This window comes from Triticum dicoccoides, chromosome 5B, assembly GCF_002162155.2.
Source record: "Triticum dicoccoides isolate Atlit2015 ecotype Zavitan chromosome 5B, WEW_v2.0, whole genome shotgun sequence".
Classification (NCBI taxonomy): domain Eukaryota; kingdom Viridiplantae; phylum Streptophyta; class Magnoliopsida; order Poales; family Poaceae; genus Triticum; species Triticum dicoccoides.
The window spans coordinates 490,330,611-490,340,126 of NC_041389.1; positions in this window are offsets into that span (position 1 = coordinate 490,330,611).

Here is a 9,516-nt window from a genome sequence, read left to right on the forward strand (position 1 = left end):
GGGATAGGATGAGTGCATCTTCATACCCTTGAAGATCGCGATGCGGAAGCGTTACAAGAACGTGGATGAGGGAGTCGTACTCGCGGCGATTCAAATCGCGGAAGATCCGATCTAACGCTGAACGGACGACGCCTCCGCGTTCAACACACGTACAGCCCGGGGACGTCTCCTCCTTATTGATCCAGCAAGGGGAGAGGAGAAGTTGAGGGAGAGCTCCGGCAGCACGACGGCGTGGTGGTGGAGCTTGCAGTTCTCCGGCAGGGCTTCGCCAAGCACTACCGAGGAGGAGGTGGAGTTGGAGAGGGGGAGGGCTGTGCCAGGGGCAAGGGTGAAGCTCCCATGCGCCTCCCCACTATATATAGGGGTGGAGGGGGCTGGTTTCTTCCCCTCCAAGTCCATTGGGGCGTTGGCAAAGGTGGGAGGAAAGGAATCCCATCATTTCCTTCCCCACCGATTGTTATCCCCCCTTTTTAGGGATCTTGATCTTATCCCTTCGGGATATGATCTTATTCCTTCTAAGGGGGGATCTTGGTGCGCCTTGACCAGGGGTGTGGGGCCTTGCCCCCACTACCCACGTTCATGTGGGTCCCCCCATGCAGGTGGGCCCCACTCCAGAACCTTCTAGAACCTTCCCGGTACAATACCGAAAAATCCCAAACATTTTCCGGTGGCCCAAATAGGACATCCCATATATAAATCTTTACCTCTGGACCATTCCGGAACTCCTCGTGACATCTGTGATCTCATCCGGGACTCCGAACAACATTCGGTAACTGCACACTAATTCTCATAACAACTCTAGCGTCACTGAACCTTAAGTGTGTAGACCCTACGGGTTCGGAAATCATGCAGTCCTGACCGAGACAGCTCTCTGGCCAATAACTAATAGCGGGATCTGGATACCCATGTTGGCTCCCACATGTTCCACGATGATCTCATCGGATGAACCACGATGTCAAGGATTCTAGCAACCCCATATACAATTCCCTTTGTCAATCGGTACGTTACTTGCCCGAGATTCGATCGCCGGTATCCCAGTATCTCGTTCAATCTCATTACCGGAAAGTCACTTTACTCATTCGGTAATGCATGATCCCGTGACTAACTACTTAGTCACATTGAGCTCATTATGATGATGCATTACCGAGTGAGCCCAGAGATACCTCTCCGTCTCACAGAGTGACAAATCCCAGTCTTGATTCGTGCCAACCCAACAGACACTTTCGGAGATACCCGTAGTGCACCTTTATAGCCACTCAGTTACGTTGTGACGTTTGGCACACCCAAAGCATTCCTACGGTATCCGGGAGTTGCACAATCTCATGGTCTAAGGAAATGATACTTGACATTAGAAAAGCTCTTAGCAAACGAACTATACGATCTTGTGCTATGCTTAGGATTGGGTCTTGTCCATCACATCATTCTCCTAATGATGTGATCCTGTTATCAATGACATCCAATGTCCATTGTTAGGAAATCATAACCATCTATTGATCAATGAGCTAGTTAACTAGAGGCTCACTAGGGACATGTTGTGGTCTATGTATTCACACATGTATTACGGTTTCCAGTTAATACAATTATAGCATGAACAATAGACAATTATCGTGAACAAGGAAATATAATAATAACCATTTTATTATTGCGTCTTGGGCATATTTCCAACAGTCTCCCACTTGCACTAGAGTCAATAATCTAGTTCACATCACTATGTGATTGTAATGAATCCAACACCCATGGTGTTTGATCATATCTCGCTTGTGAGAGAGGTTATTAGTCAACGGGTCTGAACCTTTCAGATCCGTGTGTGCTTTGCAAATCTCTATGTCATCTCCTAGATGCAGCTACCACGCTCTATTTGGAGCTATTCCAAATATCTATTCTACTATATGAATCCGGTTTACTATTCAGAATAATCCGGATTAGTGTCAAAGTTTGCATCGGCGTAACCCTTTACGACGAACTCTTTTACCACCTCCATAACCGAGAAATTCCTTAGTCCACTAGTTACTAAGGATAAGTTTGACCGCTGTCCTGTGATCTATTCCTGGATCACTCTTGTACCCCTTGACTGACTCATGGCAAGGCACACTTCAGGTGCGGTACACAACATAGCATACTATAGAGCCTACGACTGAAGCATAGGGGACGACCTTCGTCCTTTCTCTCTCTTCTGCCGTGGTCATGTCTTGAGTCTTACTCAATATTCACACCTTATAACACAGCCAAGAACTCCTTCTTTGCCAATCTATTTTGAACTCCTTCAAAATCTTGTCGCGGTATGTATTTTTTTGAAAGTACTATTAAGCGTTTTTGATCTATCCTTATAGATCTTGATGCTCAATGTTCAAGTAGCTTAATCCAGGTTTTCCATTGAAAAACACTTTTCAAATAACCCTATATGTTGTCCAGAAATTCTACATCATTTCTGATCAACAATATGTTAATAACATATACTCGTCAGAAATTCTATAGTGCTCCCACTCACTTCTTTGGAAATACAAGTTTCTCATAAACTTTGTATAAACCCAAAATCTTTGATTATCTCATCAAAGTGTATATTCCAACTCCGAGATGCTTACTCCAGTCCTTAGAAGGATTGCTGGAGCTTTGCATACTTGTTAGCATCTTTTAGGATTGAAAAAACCTTTTGGTTGTATCACATACAACCTTTCCTCAAGAATATCATCGAGGAAACAATGTTTTTTTTGACATCCTATCTGCAAGATTTCATAAATCATGCAGTAACTGCTAATACAATTCCAACAGACTCTTTAGCATCGCTACGAGTGAGAAAGTCTCATCGCAGTCAACTCCTTGAACTTGTCGGAAAACTTCTTAACGACAAGTCGAGCTTTCTTAATGGTGACACTTACCATCATTGTCCGTCTTCCTTTTAAAATCCATCTGTACTCAATAGCCTTACGACCATCGAGTAGTTCTGCCAAAGTCTACACTTTGTTTTCATACATGGATCCTCTCTCGAATTTTATGGCCTCGAGCCATTCATCGGAATCCGGGCCCACCATCGCTTCTCCATAGCTCGTAGGTTCATTGTTGTCTAACAACATGACCTCCAAGACAGGATTACGTACCACTCTGAAGCAGTACGCATCCTTGTCGACCTACGAGGTTTGGTAGTGACTTGATCCGAAGTTTCATGATCACTATCATAAGCTTCTACTTCAATTGGTGTAGGTGCCACAGGAACAACTTCTTGTGCCCTGCTACACACTAGTTGAAGTGATGGTTCAACAACCTCATCAAGTCTCCACCATCCTCCCACTCAATTCTTTCAAGAGAAACCTTTCCTCGAGAAAGGACCCGTTTCTAGAAACAATCACTTTTGCTTTCGGATCTGAAATAGGAGGTATACCCAACTGTTTTGGGTGTCCTATGAAGATGTATTTATCCGCTTTGGGTTCGAGCTTATCAGGATGAAACTTTTTCACATAAGCGTCGCAGCCCCAAACTTTCAAGAAACGATAGCTTAGGTTTCTCTAAACCATAGTTCATACGGTGTCATCTCAACGGAATTACGTGGTGCCCTATTTAAAGTGAATGCGGTTGTCTCTAATGCCTAACCCATGAACGATAGTGGTAATTCGATAAGAGACATCATGGTATGCCCCATATCCAATAGGGTGCATCTATGATGTTCGGACACACCATCACACTATGGTGTTCCAGGCGGTGTTAGTTGTGAAACAATTTCCACAATGTCTCAATTGTGTACGAAACTCGCAACTCAGATATTCATCTCTATGATCATATTATAGACATTTTATCCTCTTGTCATGAAGATCTTCAACTTCACTCTGAAATTACTTGAACCTTTCAATAATTCAGACTTGTGTTTCATCAAGGAAATATACTCAACATCTACTCAAATCATCTGTGAAGTAAGAACATAACGATATCCACTGCATGCCTCACCACTCATTGGACTGCACACATCAAAATGTGTTACTTCCAACAAGTTGCTTTCTTGTTCCATCTTACTGAAAACGAGGCTTTTCAGTCATCTTGCCCATGTGGTATGATTTGCATGTCTCAAGTGATTCAAAATCAAGTGAGTCCAAACGATCCATCTGCATGGAGTTTCTTCATGCGTACATACCAATAGACATGGTTCACATGTCTCAAACTTTTCAAAAAACGAGTGAGTCCAAAGATCCATCAACATGGAGCTTCTTCATGCGTTTTATACCAATATGACTTACATGGCAGTGCCACAAGTAGGTGGTACTATCATTACTATCTTATATCTTTTGGCATGAACATGTGTATCACTACGATCGAGATTCAATAAACCATTCATTTTAGGTGCAAGACCATTGAAGGTATTATTCAAATAAACAGAGTAACCATTATTCTCCTTAAATGAATAACCGTATTGCGATAGACATAATCCAATCATGTCTATGCCCAACACAAACACCAAATAACAATTATTTAGGTTTAACACCGATCCCGATGGTAGAGGGAGCGTGCGATGTTTGATAACATCAACCTTGGAAATACTTCCAACACATATCATCACCTCGCCTTTAGCTAGTCTCCTTTTATTTCGAGTTACTAACACTTAGCAACCGAACCGGTATCTATTACCATGGTGCTACTAGGAGTACTAGTAGAGTACACATTAATATAATGTATATCCAATATACTTCTGTCGACCTTGCCTGCCTTCTTATCTACCAAGTATCTAGGGTAATTCTGCTCCAGTGATCGTTCCCCTTATTACAGAAGCACTTAGTCTCAGGTTTGGGTTCAACCTTGGGTTTCTTCACTAGAGCAGCAACTGATTTGCCGTTTCATGAAGTACCCCTTCTTGCCCTTGCCCTTCTTGAAACTAGTGGTTTCACTAACCATCAACAATTGATGCTCCTTCTTGATTTCTACTTTCGCGGTATCAAACATCGCGAATATTTCAAGGATCATCATATCTATCCCTGATATGTTATAGTTCATCACGAAGCTCTAGTAGCTTGGTGCCAATGACTTTGGAGAAACATCACTATCTCATCTGGAAGATTAACTCCCACTCGATTCAAGTGATTGTTGTGCCCAGACAATCTGAGTACAAGCTCAACAATTGAGCTTTTCTCCCTTAGTTTATAGGCTAAGAAACTCGTCGGAGGTCTCATACCTCTTGAGGTGGGCACGAGCCTGAAATCCCAATTTCAGCCCTTGGAACATCTCATATGTTCCGCGACATTTCAAAAAACGTCTTCGGCGCCACAATTCTAAACCCTTTAACATTACTGAACTATCATGTAGTCATCAAAACGTGTATGTCAGATGTTCGCAATATCCACAGACGACGCTCGAGGTTCAGCACACCGAGCGGTGCATTAAGGACATAAGCCTTCTGCGCAGCAGTGAGGACAATCCTCAGTTTACGGACCCAGTCCGCATAATTGCTACTATCAACTTTCAACTATATTTTCTCTAGGAACATATCTAAACAATAGAACTAAAGCGTGAGCTTACGACATAATTTGTAAAGACCTTTTTGACTATGTTCATGATAATTAAGTTTATCTAATCACATTATTTGATGAACTCCCACTCAGATAGACATCCCTCTAGTCATCTAAGTGATACATGATCCAAGTCAACTAGGCCGTGTCCGATCATCACGTGAGACGGACTAGTCATCATCGGTGAACACCTTCATGTTGATCGTATCTACTATACGACTCATGCTCGACCTTTTGGTCTCTTGTGTTCCGAGGCCATGTCTGTACATGCTAGGCTCGTCAAGTCAACCTAAGTGTTTCGCGTGTGTAAATCTGGCTTACACCCGTTGTATGTGAACATTAGAATCTATTGCACCTGATCATCACGTGGTGCTTCGAAGCAACGATCTTTCGCAATGGTGCACAGTTAGGGGGAACACTTTCTTGAAATTATTATGAGGGATCATCTTATTTACTACCGTCGTTCTAAGCAAATAAGATGCATAAACATGATAAACATCACATGCAATCAAAAAGTGACATGATATGGCCAATATCATTTTTCTCCTTTTGATCTCCATCTTCGGGGCTCCATGATCATGATCGTCACCGGCATGACACCATGATCTCCATCATTGTGTCTCCATGAAGTTGTCTCGCCAACTATTACTTCTACTACTATGGCTAACGGTTTAGCAATAAAGTAAGGTAATTACATGGCGTTGTTCAATGACACGCAAGTCATACAATAAATTAAGACAACTCCTATGGCTCCTGCCGGTTGTCATACTCATCGACATGCAAGTCGTGATTCCTATTACAAGAACATGATCTCATACATCACATATATATCATTCATCACAACTTTTGGCCATATCACATCACAAGGCATATGCTGCAAAAACAAGTTTGACGTCCTCTAATTGTTGTTGCATGTTTTTACGTGGCTGCAATGGGGTTCTAGCAAGAACGTTTCTTACCTACATGAAAGCCACAACGTGATATGCCAATTTCTATTTACCCTTCATAAGGACCCTTTTCATCGAATCCGATCTGTTGGGGATATAACTATTTGTGTAAGCCGCCCAGAAGGGGCCGGGTTACACAAGGAAGACTCATCAGAAAGAAGCCCAAGACCCAGCATGAAGATGGCGGTTCACTGAAGGGCCTAAAGCCCACCAGTGACTGGAGGCCCATTGTAGTAAACCGCCACAATGGCATGACTTGTATTGTAAGGTAGATTTAATTAGTCACCAAGCCGGACACTGTTTATGAGCCGGCCGGGACTCTGTAAGGCGCAGGGCGCCAACCCGTGTATATAAGGGGGCGACCCGCTGGTGGCTAGGGGTAAGAAACAACTCATCGAGAACCGGGCATAGCATATCTCGCTCCCTGGTCATCGAAACATCAAGCAATACCAACCCAACTAGACGTAGGCCTTACCTTCATCATAAGGGGCCGAACTAGTATAAACCTCCCGTGTCTCTTGTCCCAATTAAACCCTTCAAGCTTCCTAGTTGTGATGGCTCCGCGATTAAGTCCTTTCACTAGGACATTTGACGTGACAATTCCACGACAGTTGGCGCCCACCGTGGGGCCAGCGCACGGTGGATTTGAGTTCTTGAAGGGCAACTTTGAAGGGCTCAAGGGATACGCAGTGGGCCGGATGACCAAGATTCGTCGTGGCAAGTTCTACATCGACGATGAAGGCCGGGGCCCCGACGCCGGCTCAATTGAGTACGGGTACCGGGTCCCCTTCGGAGGAATCCACGTCTTCATCGGCCGGATTGGTGAGCCGGGACCTGAACCGGACAACTGCACCGACCTCGTCGAGATGGCTCAGCGTGCGAAACCCGCCCGAGCTCAAACCGGCATGAAGCGTGTCTTTGTGGGTTGCGTCCACAGAGAAGAGCTTTCTGAAGGACCTGAAGATGGTGGTGAGATGCACGTCCTCTCTAACAGTGATTCGTCCGCCGACTCAACAGATTCGCTGTATCAAGTGCAAGATGGCGTGCTCGGGGGCTATTCTGATGGCTCTAGTATTCCGGATCCCTACGATTCGCCAAACTAGGCAGGAGTTTTTATGGCTGGAACTCAACCCGGCCAAAATTCTACAGCCGCTGCTGCAATAACGTCCTGAATAGGAGCGGTCGGGGCAGGAGGCCCTGTGCGCCCGCCGGCTCAAGTGCTGATAGATCTCATGGATAAGCTTACGGCCCTGTTAACCGCCACGGTTATTCCCGCAAATAAAGATGAGCATGATGCGGAGGTGGCGAGGGTGCGTGAGGAAATAGCTCGGGCCAAGGAGGCCTTAGTAGCTGAGGATACCAGGTTAGCCACGGAACGGGCGGCTTTGGATGCACGGGCGTAGCAGCTCCAGTCAAAGGCTTTCCAGCTTACGATGAGCCTCAACGCATCTAATGAGGTGATGAGAAGGAGGCACCAAAAAACTCAATCCCGTTTGCCTCTGACTTACGACCCTCGGGTTCTTTTTGCTACACCCGGAGCCGGCCCAAGTAACCCGCCAGATGCAAATTAGTTTATGACAGCCGGAATAGGAGGACCGACTCAGCCTTGAGAGATGGTACCTCCTCATGGGAACATGGCACCGCCTCGTTATGTACCGATACCGCTGGGTCACTTTTCCAACCCCATGGAGAACTTAATCGCAGCATCAGCGCATCTGGAGGCTCTCCCAGTGGACGGTGATGATTCGACAGCGGTGGAAACCCGGAGGATCAGAGAACTTGTCCAGACGGCCCTGGCTCAGCAAGAGACTTATTCTTATAGCCGGGACATGATTCATTCAACTCCTCCGCCTTGTTTAGCACCGCCTTGCCAAAACCGGAGTTCGGGTTACAGTAGGCACATGGAGTCAGAAGCTTTATCAAGCAACGCCCAGCGCCGGAACCAGCTCGGTGGCTATAACCCGGTACAAGATCAGGTACGTCAGGAGAACGAGCAGGCGACTCAGCTAGCGGCTCAACAGACGGCTCATCAAGATTTCCCAGAGTATCCGATGGCTTCCGTTGAGACGGGAGTGGCCACTAGAACCGGCGGTGTTCCTTGTTTGGTGCTGACTCTGCGTAATGTATGCCTTCCCAAGGACTTCAAGGGACCTCGAAAGGTGCCGAATTACATGGCCGACTTATAGCCTGGAGCGTGGATCGAGAGCTATGAGATGTCCATGGAGCTGTTGGAGGTCGGCGATGCAGCAATGGCTAAGTACTTCACCATGATGTTAGATGGAACGTCCCGGTCCTGGTTGAAGGGCTTGCCCCCCAATTCCATTGATTATTCGTGGGCAGAGCTAAAAGTCCGGTTCATCCAGAACTTCAAGGATACTTGCAAGCAATCCATGTCGATTGTGGATTTGACAAATTGTAAGCAGGAGGAGGGTGAGTCCACGACTCACTGGGTACACCGGGTTAAGGAGATAATACATTCATCTGACAAGATGGATGCTGGCTCTGCAGTCCTTATGTTGGAAAAGAATTGCCGCTTTGAGCCGCTGAGACAGAAGCTGGGGCGCCTTAAGCGTGATTGCAACGATATGGGTATGCTGATGGCCGCTTTAGTCAAATACGGCGACTCTGATAGTACCAAGTACCCCGCGTCTGATGAGGAAAAGACAGGGGAGGGAAAGAAGAACAGCAAAGAAAAGGGACAGCAGCATAACCCGATGAATCAAGGGGGCAACAAGCGTAAGGCCGAGGGTAACCCGGAGTTTGTAGCCAATGCCAATGCACAGGATAACAATAAGAGACGTAAGGGCAAGCCGCCCCGATATGCCGGGTCAGGCCCATCTCTTGAGTAGCTACTCAATGAGCCATGCCCGAAACACGGCACCCGGGAACGACCCGCCACCCACTTATGGAAAGATTGTGCGATCATGAAGGCTTTTAAGAATTCTAACATATTTGATGGCAATCATGGGTCGGGCGGCGGCTCGGGAGCTGGCGGTTTTCATGGCCCAGGTGGCGGTTCAAGCTCCGGCTTTCAGGGACATCAGGGCAGTCATAATCAGCAGCAATCTGGTCAAGGGGGACAA